The 14,898-nt window shown below is 35.7% G+C and overlaps 1 protein-coding gene across 7 annotated transcripts in view; it reads left to right on the forward strand.

Annotated features, from left to right (window-relative positions):
- Window positions 1-14,898, forward strand: part of CNOT2 (CCR4-NOT transcription complex subunit 2) — a 111,305-nt gene that overhangs the window by 880 nt on the left and 95,527 nt on the right. The window lies entirely within an intron of this gene.

Raw genomic sequence — 14,898 nt, forward strand, 5'->3', positions numbered from 1 at the left:
CCGCTTTAGACGGCGCTGCCGCCTTCCTGGCAGCTGCCGCGGTCTCTGGCTCTTCACATTCTCTCAATACACGCACATCATCTGCAACTTATGTGTGTTTCTGTGTATGTACACGTAAAAGGTGGGGGACACTGGAGTGGCTAACGGGCCTCAGGAGCTGCCAGGCCCTTGGGTACAGAAGGCTATGGGTGGTGGAAGAGAAAGAGTGCAACTGGGATGCTTCCTCTGCTTCCGTACCCGGAGGGTGAAGCTTCCGTGGTCTGGTAGAGACTTAGTCCGGAGAATCCTGGGGCGGCGGAGGAACCCGAGGCGCCTCTGTCTGTGAAGTTGCTAGCCCTAGGTTTCTACTTCCGCCGGGGCCTCTCCACCTTTTGCTGTCTTGGGTCTAACTTAAAAGTTTCGCGGAACAAGTGACTGGGGTTGAAAGAGGCGCTCCTAGTTCTTAGTTTAGGCTCTGTGGTCCGTCTAGGAGAGACAGCCTCTAACTCTTGGTAACTATGGGCCTTGGCGAATACGAGTTTTTTCCTTTTATGAAAACATTTCCAAGGTCTTAGAATTTGCGTTTATTCCAGGCACTGTGGGTATATTACAACTACAAAAGTCTTACATACGGGTACCAACCTCTTGGAAGGAACCTAAACATCAGCTTCCTTCGAATCCTAAGAGATGCCTTCACTTTTCAACATCCAGAAGACCGAATGCAACACATTTTGTTTCAAAACTCTTGGTCAAAGAATCCTACTCCTTTCTTAATCTTCTGGACGGTTTCTAATAATTAAATACAGTGATATCAACCCTTAGATTCTTGGCGAAATGGTAGGAAGTACCTAGTTAGAATCTGTTCACGAGGGAGGCCATGCTTGAATTTAGAGTTAAAAGTTGAACAGATTTTCTGTCATGCTTGATTTTAGGAATTTCTAGACCTCTAGAATCATAAGTACAGCGTTATTTGCCTCTTAAAACAACATAAGTGGAAGTAATAAAGTAGGGGGCGGGGCTTAGAAATTTGAAAATATCTCTTTACATACCGGGTTTATGTTGTTGTTTGGGAATACTTGGTATATTTGACAAGTTATTTCCCAAACGCCAGTGAAGACATCTCTTTTGCAATTTTGGAAGATAACTTTATCCCAGATTTAAAGGGTTGCTTAAGAATCACAGTGGACTGAAATGGCTAAATGGCTACATTCAGGTGGTTTGATGTGTACATTCAGATCTCTTTTCATTGAAATACTTCTTAATGGACCAAGATCTTTAGTTAACTTTGTATGTTGAACTCCGCTTCAGTTTGTAGTTCTCGTGTAATATTAAATCTAAAGGAAAAATACAAAGTGCATGTAAAAAAAAAAAGACAAAACTTCTCCACTTCTTTCTTGACTTTGTAAGATCCTCATTTAATTTTAAAAAGGTTCTTTACTCTCATTTTTTTTTCCTGAGGGCTTGAATTGCAGTGACTTCTGTGATTACCTTGTATTGTATTTTAGATAGGAATTGAGAAACTTTCACATTTTTTGGCATTCTAATTAATGTAAGCATCATTTGTTGGCAGAACCCTTTTGTTCTAAGTATACCGTATAGCGATATCTGTAGCCTAATCTGATACTCTTGGGGAATTAGAATTGCCTGTACATTTAACCAAGCAAGAAATACAACCTTTTAAAGATTTTTAGTTTCTACAATACTTTAGTTTTAAAGTAAATTTATATGGCAGAAAAATGAGGACAAAATGCATGAGTGATTTATATTCCCTTTCATTTCGAAGTACTACTTGATCTTGGAAGATAAACCTCAGAGTGATATTCCTCCCCAAGAGAATTAGTTACCTGTGTTTTTACTTAATAACCTTGAATATTTAATTTACTTTTTGATTTTTCATAGGTACTTCACAGTTAGTTATAATCTGAAAATTCTCTTTGTTCAAAAGTAAATAAATACTTAGATTTATGAGTATATTTCATTAGAAGTGCTTCTAACCCAGTTGTTTTGGTTCTTATCTCTTCAGCAGATACTGGTATTAAAAGTATTTGTATTTTGAAAGACCTTTACAGAATTTTTTGCAACCCGTGGGAAGTTAGAGTTTTACCCTTTTTACTCACAAATATGCTTCATAAGATTTTCTAATAATACAGAAAAATAAAGAAAAGGTATGCTTCACACCTAAATATGAAATAATGACTAGACATTATTAGATTGGTAAAAATAAGGTAACTATTCTTTGCTCTTTAAAAAGCAGTGTTAAACAGTATTTTTTCATTGTCAACATTTTTAACTGTAGGAAGTTCATTTGTGATGATTACATATTTAAAGGCAAACTTTCCATGTGCTTGCTTAATAGGCATTTGAGGACAATTTATGCAAACAGTGATACAATCTTCAGAAAAGATACTACTAAATAAGATTTTGTTACCTAGACTTCTAGTGGATTTCGTAGCACAAAGAAGCAAAAGAAACCAAGGTACCAGGTAGGGCAGTTTTAGAGGCAGAGTTAATCTGAGTTGCACTGTAATGTTTGAATAGAATTACATGCAATATTGGTATCACAATATTGATATCAAACGATCTAGTGCTGTGACAGGAATCATTCTGGTTGATGATGCATGTGATTGTTCTTCCTTACTATGGATGATTTCTACCCATAATACTTAGAGGAGTTGAATTTCATTGTGACTTTTACTAGGTATTTTTGGAAAGATCTATACTAAAATTGGTGTCTGTTGTAGAACGTCTACCTTCGAAAACAAATAGAATGAACACTAGGGTTTTAAGGTTTTAAAATTATTTTGTAATTTTTAACTTGGTTTTGTGCGTTGAACTTTTCCTTCTTCAACTTAAATACTATATATATATATTTTTTTCTTGTTGCTTTAGTTTTTCTGTTTGACATCCTTTTTTAAACTCTTAAAACTCTCATGACAAGTCATGCTGATATGGCTTGTTTATTTATTTACTTTGTCTATACTATTAGAAATGACTTGGAAAAAAGAATTCCTAATATTTTTTTTCTGACATCTTGTTCTCTGAAATACAGATGATAATCTCTTGGTATTACCACTTGGAGATATGCTACATTATGCATTAATAAAATGGTTTACAATGTTTATTTTTTGGTAAGGCCACATAGCTTATATAATCATGAAATGCAAAATGAATTACCGAAGAGGAAAAAAACATAATTTTCCTTTTCTGGACACACTTTAATATTTTGTATATGTTTACACCAGGGACCTAAGTCTATTTAGATATAGCTAGATATTTTGAACATATCTGCCACTTACCCTGAAAGTTTTCCCTTTTTTTGCTTTCATGCATATGTTTTTATGTGGGGCTTGGAGGGGATGGTGGTGGTATTTTTAGTATCACTTCTCTGTTGTTTGACAAATTTCTTATCGTTCAGAACTACTCTGGTGTCACTTTCTTAAAGAAACCTTTCCTGATTTCCCAAATCCTTCTGCTGTACTGCTTTTATTCTTCAAATTTCTATTATTGAATGTGTCACATGGTATTGTAATTTACTGTCCATCCCCACCGTCCACCTTAACCTCCACTGGATTGTAAGCACCTGAGAGGTAGGGCTTTCTCATTTATATTTACATTTCTGGTACCTTCTAAGTGCATAATACATAGTAGGTTATCAATAAATATGCAATAAACTGAACTGGTGCCAAATTGTCATTTGACAGTGCAGTCACGTGTTGTTGCCCAGTCCACGGGTGGGAAACAACAGATTGGAGAAGGGTATGGGAAGAAGGGCATCCTGCATTCCTTTACTTCCTTGAATCGTTTTTTACAGTTCTGCTTCTTAATTACCTATGGGAAACTAGATAACCAGCTTCTTAGAAAAATGTGTGTGGAGTGAGTACAGGACTGAGGGAAGGATGTAAGTAACAAAGTGTTTCTGGCAGTGTTAAGGTCTGTATTTCTTGCTGTATTTTGTATGGCTAAGGTCATTGGTTGAAGGAGATACTTTGTGTTTACCCCATAATATATTTACAGTTGCTTAACGTGAGCTTCTATTAGATTTGGGCTTTTTGACGTTAGATTCTATGTCCTCCTCCTTGGCCCCCACCTTTTTACTCCCAGTGCCTGACCTAGTGCCTAGTACAAAGTAGGAGTTCTCTAGGTTTTGAATATCATTCTCCTTATGAAAACTGGATGAGATGATTTAATGTATTTTTATTGGCTGTCCAAATTTCAAAAAGCTCTAAAAACTGACTTTTTAAAAAAGCAAGTGTGAAGGCAAATTCCAACTGAAATTGGTAGCCTACTCATGGTCTATCTGTGTTAACCTGATTTTCTGTTTTGATGCAGAAATATTAATATATTTGATGGCAAGTGCTGTCTAGGCCACCCTGGGAGGTGTTAGGTCATACGTAATATATATGCTATCTTAACTTTCTAAAATCTGACAAATTCCAATTCTGAGAAATACGTGGCCTTTAAGGGCTTGAATAAGAGATTGTGCACCAGTTTTGTGTCCCTTTTTTGAACTATAGAAATCAAAACAGTAAATGACTTACAGAATTGCATTTAGTGGAGATGCTAACATTTTTTTAATGAATTTATTTATTTATTTATTTATGGCTGCGTTGGGTCTTCCTTGCTGCTCTATTTGCAGCGGTGTGTGTGTGGGGGGGCTACTCTTCGTTGCAGTGCTCCAGCTTCTCTTTGTTCTCTTTGCCTTTGCTTCTCTTTGTTGTGGAGCATGGGCTCTAGGTGTGTGGGCTTCAGTAGTTGTGGCTCGCGGGCTGTAGAGCGCAGGCTCAGTAGCTGTGGCACAAGGGCTTAGTTGCTCCATGGCACATGGGATCTTCCTGGACCAGGGATCAAACCCGTGTTCCCTGCATTGGCAGGCGGATTCTTAACCACTGAGCCACCAGGGAAGTCCCAAGATGCTAAACATTTGACTTAAGATCTTAGAAATGTCTCATTTGCCTACGTATTTTTCATTGACTTTTTTTTCTTTTTTTTTCATTGACTTTAATGACTAAAAGCTACTGAAGATACAGAGAGTATATTATTTTAAAAGAGAGTGTGTTCTAGTACTGGGAACATCAGTTTTTCCTCTGCTTTTAGTGAATTGAAAGGTCTCTCCTTATGTGAAAGTAGATGAGAATGCACGTACAGTACATATTTACTTTGCCAACAAATGATAAAATAAGCAAGAGGGAGTTTTGTGTTCTGGCACTTTAGGTAACAATGAGTACACTTGGATTTTTTCAAACTTATTGATGTACCATTTTTCCATTTATATATTTGGATGTTGAAACATTACTCCATCTTGTATCAGCATCTGGACAAAATGTAATGACAGATTATGTAATACAATGTGTTTCCGAGAGGAACATTTGGTTTTGTGTCATATCTGGCAGGAATGTGTTTTTGTGTTACTTTTTACATTGTAAATTACGATGCTTATTTTTTTATTTTTATTTTTTTGCGGTACGCAGGCCCCTCACTGTTACAGCCTCTCCCAAACCCGCGTCCCCTACATTGGCAGGCGGACTCTCAACCACTGCGCCACCAGAGAAGCCCTGTGGTTGTCATTTTGATGTTAAGTTTTAAAATAAGGTTAAGTTTTAACATTAACATAAAGATAGAACAATCAAACTGTTTTGATTAGTATGAAAATTAGTAAATGGGAATTTTGAAGGCCATTTTATCCTTGGATTGGACTCAGCATCTAGTGTCTTTCTCACTTAATTTAATGCTACTCTATAGGGAAAATCCTGATTTATCAAATTAAGTAGATGCAAGTAGAAGGTTTGTTTTTTGTTTTTAATTGATCATTCTGAAGATTCAGGATCATTTAATTAAATATGGAAATTTGAAAGAGAAGTATTAGGAAATTTGTGTTTCAAGTTTGACTTTCTGGGAGAATGCAACAGCTGCTCACATATTTTAAAATGATAAACATATTCATCAAGAAACACCAAAACATTTAGTAATAATCCTGTGTTATAGTGAGAGTAAGTAATAATATTATATTACAGGTACTACATTTTACACATTTACTTATTGCACAATTATACTTTGAAGTCATGTGCTAACTTTGTCTTGATTTAGTAGTGCATGGAATAGTGCTTTAGGGGTGTCGTTTTTATAATTTTATGTGAGTGAGTATGTCTGGCCTTAGATTAGAAAAAATTCAGAGCTATAGAAACTTTCTAATCTATGCACACTTAAGAGAAATTGTACATATATTCATAGACATGTCAGGCCAAACTTTGAGGTCTGTAGCAAAACTATTTAACCTGATGGAAGAGATAGCAGTCTCCAAATTTTAAATTTGATATATGATGCACTTTTGTGTTACGTATGATTGTGAATTACACATCTAAAATAGATATGTATGTATAAAACAATTATATATAGTCCAGTGCTTCAGGGAATTTGACCTCTGACTGCTATTAAGATGTTTCAGAGCATAGTTTGAAAGTGAAGACTTTTTCTTCTCTCTGCAGATGGAAAGTTCATAGAACTTGCTTGTTTTTGAGTAGACACTTTCAACTAAATCCTTTAATTTGAGTGTTTATTTTCTTCTAGACATTGCTGTAAGTGCTGGGTATATATGATGGTGAACAAGACAAGTTTCCACCTTCATGGAGCTAACGTGTTAGAGGGGGAGACGGATAATAAACAAGTAAACACAATTTCAGAGGGTGGCAACTGTGATGAAGAAAAGGGGGATACGGGTACAGTAATTGGTTAGGGATGGAAGGAGGAGACTAAGTAGGATGATGAGGGCAAGACCTCTCTGGAGGTGGCTTTTGAGCAGAAACTGAGAAAGGAGAAAGCCATGCAAAAATCTGGGTCAGTGTGTTTCCAGGCAGAAAGAATAGAAGACCCTGAGATGGAGTCAAGTTTTTCATGTTTGATGAAAACAGGAATTTCATCAGTAGTTACTTAGTGCTTTCTGCATAAATAGGGGTAAACTCTAAAGGGAAAAAGAAAAAGATGATTAAGATGTAAATCTTTGTCTTCAACTGCTGAAAATGTTTTGATGGACCCAGTAATTTATAATACATTTTATGAAGAGTTATAGGGAGGAAGAATTATTTTTCATTTAAGAGGCCATGATGTTTTCTGGATCAGCTGTGGGGGGGTATCTCTGTATTAGTGGAAATTATAAAGGAGAGTAAACTTAAAACTTTCTTTGTGTTTGCATAGAATTATCAAAACCTCTAAAAGATTTTGTTTTTGCAATATTTTAGATAGATTTTTCTAAGAAATTAATCAGTAATGATTTTCATGTTTACTTAGATTTCCTTGTACAGTTCAATAAATATTACTATGTGCCATACACTGTTAGAGATGCAGTGAATAATTCTTGAAGTTCACTTTTTGTGGCGCATGTTATGGGTACGTGCTAGAGTAGAACAACCTTGTTTGAGGGAGTTAAAGAGTTGGTTTCTGCTCAGTGATGTTTGAACTGGGTTCTGAAGGGTGATTTGGAGTTCACTTAGGTAGGGGAGGATGCAGAATCAGCATTGCAAATACAAAAAGTCTGGAAGACTAGGCTGGATTTAGAGAATGGCACAGTAATCTATCGTTCTTGATGCAGTTCTGTGACCTCATGAGAAGTTGACTGAGGGAATGAATTTGCCACAGTGTGAGAGACTTTCTTACATGATGAGGAATAATTAACCAATTTCTTTTTGACAGTGCGAGTGAAAATCAGATTTGTGCTTCAGGAGGAAATTTTAGATTCCATAGACGATTTATAATTAAATTTACAAGCTTGATGCTTTAGTGTATTTCTAAAGTTTTTGAAGGATTTTTTTTCTCTCTGTTAGAGAAATTATAGAGTTATTCTGTATTCATATTGGCAGGATTTTTAATTATTAAGAACTTTGAAATTCTGTAGTTTATCTTCCAGAGAACTTGTTATACATATAAACCAATGTCCATAATGAAAAGTTTTATATTAATGGATGGAATTTGTTATGTAAGTTTTAGGGCAGGCAGAGTTTGAATGTTGTTATTTGACATTATTTACAGGCATGAGATTTAACATTACTTCAGTAAATTAGAGTAATACCAAAAAAATCTAAATTAGCAATATAATCATTCATAGGAGCTTATACCTATAATATATTGCTAGCAGTGCATATTTTACAATGCTGAGGTGTGTGTGTTCTTCAAAATACTGTACATAACAGCTGTGCATTTATTTTAGGTTGCTAGCATTATTTATTATGACATTGAAAAAAAAAAGAGCCCAAATGAATGTTTTTAAATAAAAAGAATTGATTCCCTAAGAATGCAGTTTGAGCAAATTACTACTTTGATAGTATGCATTATATACCACTTTTTCATAGCAAAAGTTAATGATTCTACGTGATGACTTGGAGCTGCCCAAGTTGCCTAATTGTTTAGTTCATTTTTGACTAAATAAAATGGAGCTCATTATAACTATTTCCTATTAAAGGGAGTTATATTTTGCTGGAATTTTACATGATTTTGTTAAAGTCTCTGGTACTAACCAGCCTGAGTTGGAATCACCAATTATGCTTTTAATTAGCTGTGTAACTTAATCCTCTCTAAACTTCAGTTTTCTCACTTGAAAAATGTGGATAGGTAACTGTGTTTACCTCATAAGGTTGATATTAGGAATGAAGGCTCTTGTGGGTGTTTTTGTTTGTTTTTTGCTTTTGTTTTTGGAGTGGGACTTGCCACTTAAATATGAGCTTCTGAGGCAAATGAGAATTAGCCACAATTTGTTTCATAGAGTACACCATGCTTTTTTTTGTATCAAATTTATAAATGTAAACAAGAAGAGTGCAATTTTGTTCTTACAGTCTAGACATGTTTTTCCTACGAGGAATTTTGTTTAGATGGTGTTAAGTATTATGTGTAATATTTTGGGTAGCATAGATACATTTTTTTTTAACATTTTTATTTCAGGAAGGAGCTTTTTTTTTTTTTAAAGTGTTTTCAGCCATTCTCTAATGTGGTTTAATTAATTTATTTATTTTTGCTGTTTTGGGTCTTCATTTCTGTGCGAGGGCTTTCTCCAGCTGTGGCAAGCGGGGGCCACTCTTCATCGCGGTGCGCGGGCCTCTTACTACCGCGGCCTGTCTTGTTGCGGAGCGCAGGCTCAGCAGTTGTGGCTCACGGGCCCAGTTGCTCCGCGGCATGTGGGATCCTCCCAGACCAGAGCTCAAACCCATGTCCCCTGCATTAGCAGGCAGATTCTCAACCACTGCGCCACCAGGGAAGCCCAGCATAGATACATTTTAGCATTGCTCTATCTGAAGCATTTGGCATGGTGCATGGCACCTAATAGGCATTTAATAATTCCTTTGTTAAATGGGATAAATCTAATGGGAGAGCATTGACTTAGGACTCGGACTGTGTCTACCACTTACAGCCTGAGTTAGGTTATCTATAGCAAGTTACTTCTCTATGCCTTAGTTTCCATTTCCTTAAAATTAATAAAATATCTTCTCTTAGGCTTATTTAGAGGATCAAATACAGTGCAAAACACCTGACAATAGGTTCTTAGCAATGTTGGTTCCTCTTTTCCTTTATACAGAGTAAATATTTCAGAATTCTGGAGGAAGTTCAGAGGAAATATTTAATATAGCACCTATAATTTACTTTTTGGAAGTTGAGGAAGGTCACTTATTTACCTTTGAGCGTGTGCTCATCTTGAGGGATAATATATTATTTTGGAAGACTACCACACTTGGATTCAGAAGATGGGTTCTAGTCTGGGCTCCATGAATTTATTAGCTATGTGTCTGGGCAGATTAGTATTGGAGCACCTCAGCTTTTTAGTCATTTATACCTCCTAATGTTGCTGATGAGAACTGAGGTATTGAAAGCAAAAATGTTTGGCTAACTGTAAAGCATGTGAAATTACGGTAATGAGTCCTGATTATTAGTGGTTGTAATGAAACTAGTAGTTTCTTAAGTTGTGTGGTTCATTTGTTCATTCACTCATTCAATTTACCTTGTGGTACTGCTGCATTCATGTGGTTTGCCCTTCATTTTTATTTAATTAAATACTTGGCTATTGGAGTGGGGAGCGTGGAAGAGTGCGGGAAAAAATGATTCTGCTATGTCTCAGAGTAGGCAGTTAATACTTGCATATTTTTTTGCATGATGAGGTCCTGATACTTTCTGTGTAAGTGTATATAACAGGAGGTCTACCTTGTCTTCATTCCCTCTTCATTAAGCGTGAAAGATTTTGAATATTCTGGTTTATTCCTCGTTTTTGTAACCTGTGTTCTTTCTCCTTATTATTGTTAGCCAGACGTATTTTTGTGAACATCATGCATGCCTTTTTTCCCTACAAATAAAATTCATTTGTAATTTATAATTAGAGCATTGAGAAGTCAGTGCAGTAGTTTGAAACTGTTGTATATTCTTTGCATTGTTTAATGTGTATGAATAATTTTAAAGATCTTTTGGGTCTGAGCCTTTTGAAGCACTAAAATAAATACCATATAAGGAAAGTAGAATAGTACTAAGTAGCTGCAGTAGCAAAGTAAGGAAAGTCAATCACAGAGTAATGAATTTGGAAAATGATTGTGTATTGAAGGGAAAGGCATTGCTTTTCATGTCACCCTTCTAAAAATCTAGTTAGTGATGGTATGTGCTTGTGAGTTCTGCTGATTGTGATTAATCTCGTACTGTTATTTTAAAAAGTTGCCTTCAAGTAAAATATGTTTTCCTTCTAAAAACATATAGTAAAACTCTAGAAACTGGAAACTTGCCACCCCCAATTCTCAGGTTGCTCCTCCATTTTTCATATATCTAAGGCAAATAATTTTAAATGGAGCAAAGACAACTCTCTCCTATCTAAAACTTACATATATAACTTATAAAACTTATAAAATAAACTCCTCCGTATCTTCAGCTCCTGAACAAGATATGCCCCTGTATAATTTTTGATGGTTGTAATAATGAATAATGATTGTCAGGTACAGCAGTATGCTCAGGCATCAAATATTGATTTATGTCCATTGTGTTTATTATTGTAAGAAGAAGATGATTTGTTAGCACATTTTAGAAAAGTTTACAAAGCCAAAGTCTTTTTACTTAATTTGCTGCAATTAAGTAGAAGTCATTAGAGAATTCATTCTTCAGAATAGTCTACAACCTGAACTACATGGTTAAATAGATTTTATTTTTATTGTATATGCCAGCCTTGGGCAAATAATGTACATGCCAAAATCCCAAGACGTGGTAAAGATATGTATTTTTGCTTTTGCAAAATTAGACTGTCAGTTTTAACAGTATTTCAGAAATAGTGTTAATTTCTGATTTATCAGTTGGCACAGAAAAAGGACAGTTACGTTCCTTTGATTTCTAACATTATTCAAATTAATGTATGGAGATTTGAATTTTTTAAAGGGAAGACTCTTGTAATAGAAATGATGTTCTTTTTTTCATATAAATTTATTTATTTATTTTTGGCTGCATTGGGTCTTTGTTGCTGCGCACAGGCTTTCTCTAGTTGCAGCGAGTAGGGGTTACTCTTCGTTGCGGTGCACAGGCTTGTCATTGCCGTGGCTTCTCTTGTGGAGCACAGGCTCTAAGCGCACGGGCTTCAGTAGTTGTGGCTCGCGGGCTCAGTAGTTGTAGCACATGGGCTTAATTGCTCCAGGGCATGTGGGATCTTCCTGGACCAGGGCTCAAACCCGTGTTCCCTGCATTGGCAGGTGGATTCTTAACCACTGCACCACCAGGGAAGTCCCAGAAATGATTTTCTTATAACCTATACCTATTTTGTAGTTTTGGATTCTTGAATACAGGTATATATTATTGCAGCATACCAAGGAAGTAATACTGTTATTGAGTGGCTGAAGCAAATGCGAGGTTATGTGCTGAAGGAGACTGTGGTTTAAAAAAAGTAGTAATAATGGCATATACTTATTACAGAAAAAGTGGAAAATAAAGATGAGGAAAAGAAGAAAATAAAAATGACTTGCAGTCCTGCAAACTAGAAGACTGTTAACCTGGGCAAACATTATTTGTTGTTTCCACTGTTTGTGTGTGTGTGTATGTTTAAAAGCACTCCAGTCTCTTTTGGTTTTTCTCCCTGATATTAAAGTAACAAAAATGAATGTGGAAAATTTGGAAAATTAAGAGAAGTATAAAATAAGAGGAGGGATTTCCCTGTTGGCACAGTGGTTAAGAATCTGCCTGCCAATGCAGGGGACACGGGTTCGAGCCCTGGTCCAGGAAGATCCCACATGCCCCGGAGCAACTAAGCCCTTGTGCCACAGCTACTGAGCCTGTGCTCTAGAGTCCGCGAGCCACAGATACTGAAGCCCGCGCACCTAGTGCCTGTGCTCCGCAACAAGAGAAGCCACTGAAATGAGAAGCGCATGCACTGCAATGAAGAGTAGCCCCCGCCCACCGCAACTAGAGAAAGCCCGCGCGCAGCAATGATGACCCAACACAGCCAAAAATAAAATAAATAAATAAATTTATTTGAAAAAATAAAAGAGATAAAACATCCGCAGACAACCAGTCTTTTCATTTTTGTAATAGGGAAATTGGGCTATACTTACTGATTTATCATCTCTGTGTTTTTTTAAAATTTACATCATAAGCATTTTCCAGTGTCATTTAGTATTTACCCAAAATATGATTCTTAATGGCCAGAGCATAACTGACCTTATGATTCCTTATTATTGAACATTTAATTTTATTTTGATTCTCCACTTATATAAGTAGCACTGTGATGAATAGTTTTGTATCTGAATTTTTGTTTACATATTTGGTTATTTAGAAAACACTTCTGTAAGTATAATTATTATTTTAAAGTACTAGAGGTACTTTCAGTGCTTATTATGTAATGCTGTGTCCTTAGTCGAATTACTTTTCAAGCTTTAGTGCCCTCTCCTCTAAAATAGGTATAATAATGATATTTATCTCAGGATTGTTAGGAGTGAATGGCAGTATATGCACAGTGTTTAGCTCAGCCTGTAGCATAAAGGATAACTCTTAGAGAGACTTTCCTCAACTGCCCTTTCTTAAGTAGGCCCCTCCTCCTGTAGCGTCTCTTACAATTAATCATTATTTAACAGTTTGTCTTATTCCACCACTAGAGGATGAGAAGGGATCAAGTCAGTTTTATTTACTAATGTGTATTTGAAGCCTCATATAGGGCCTGACAAATATTTGTTGAATGTATGAAAAGTTATTTTCCAAAGCTTTTAATATTTACTTGCCTTACAGCAAGGCTGTGCCAGTTTACATTCGCACCAGCCATGTGTGAATTATGTGTGAATTATCTTTTTTACTTTATTGTCAGTGAAACTGAGTATAGTATGGTTGTGTAAAAAAAAGTTGTCCTAAATTTTGAAGGTGTAAGCTTATAATTTAAAAAAAGTTGAATTGTTTTTCTGAAGAGTGAATCTTTTTATTGTGTAATTTGTGTTTTACCTGTTTTCTGTTCATATTCTTTATTGTCAGTAATAATAAGAATAAAAATAAGAATAAGAGTAAAATAATTATAATCCTGTTGGTGGTCCCTTCCTAGGCATCCTGTGGGGAAAAGTAATATTTCCTGTGGGAAAAAGTAACTAATAATTAATATTACACAAATAAATGAAGTTAGCAAACATATAGTGGTACTGTACCAAAATTGACGACAAAGTGGTTTAAACAGGTTAAAGTGACAATGTGAAAGTTTAAGGAGATTTTTGTCTAATATACTGTAGCAACACTAAAAATGTAGCTAAGATGTTATGTTACTGCAAAAATCAGATTATATTTTTACTGTTTTCTTAAGCTTATGCTGTCTGGAGGGCAATTTGATATCCATGGATAAATTTGAAAAGATTAAGTGGTTTGCTAGTGGAGAGTATGCAAAGTAAGATTTAGGTACTTTATTAGATACTTTGTGTGTTATTTATTCATTCATTTGACAAATGTTTAACTCCTATTATGTGTCAGGCACTGTTCTAAGGGAATTATAGTGTACAAAATAAAAAATAAAACATGGTTTGGCAGATGGTGGTGTGGGTATGGAGAGAAAGAGACCAAAGGAGTATGATGTATGTATGGGATTCAGATTTAAATTGGTCATGGAAGTCCTCCCCTAGAAAGTGATTGAGTGAGCCTGTGGTGAGGGAGCAATCCCGTGCATATTCAGGAGAAAGGGGTTCCAGGAAGGGACAAAAACAAGAGCAAATGCCCTGGGAGAGGATGTTTTATGATTTGATGTATTATGATTGAAAAATTGCCGGAAGTCTATGTGGCTGGAGTGTGGTGGGAAGGGAGGAGAATGGTAGATGGGTGAAGAAAAGGTAGGGACTAGAGGTAAGTTAGGAAAGATTTTGTAAAGCCATCATAAGGTCTTTGGCTTTTACTTTATGTAAAATGATCTTACATATACTCTTCACAGTTGTTATGCAAAGTTTGTTGAATGCTTCTCATTTTTCAGTTGATTAAATAAAGGTTCTGTAGGACAGCCTATAATTAACTTCTCCAAGTTCATATAGCTAATGAGTGACAGAACTAAGATAAAAACTTAGGTCTTTGACTTCAAAGCTTATGACTTTTCTTTACACTGTTATTCTTCTTGCTCTATTATATTTCTGGAGGCATTCACTTTTTTTTTCCCCCCTTAAACCAGGATCCATAGTGTGGATTCAGGTTGAGTGTCGATCAGTCACACGTGTGTGACTGAAAGAAAAAAAAAAAACCCTCAGAAAACAGTTTCCTTACTGCAAGATGCATTCAGATGTTTTCTATTATACATCATGGTAGTTTTGACTCACTTGATTTCATGGCCCACTGTTGGAGTCTGTATTTTGAAAATCACTGCACTGTTTCTTCTGGAATACCAGAAGTTCCATATTTATCTATGGCTCTGAATTATGCTAAGTGTGGCTTCTATGTTTACTTAAAAAGCATTTCTTGTATCTATAGAACTAG

The sequence above is a fragment of the Delphinapterus leucas genome, chromosome 11 (assembly GCF_059928025.1).
Source record: "Delphinapterus leucas isolate spDelLeu-1000000601 "Yukka" chromosome 11, BTC_Dleu_Yukka2, whole genome shotgun sequence".
NCBI classification, from domain to species: Eukaryota; Metazoa; Chordata; class Mammalia; order Artiodactyla; family Monodontidae; genus Delphinapterus; species Delphinapterus leucas.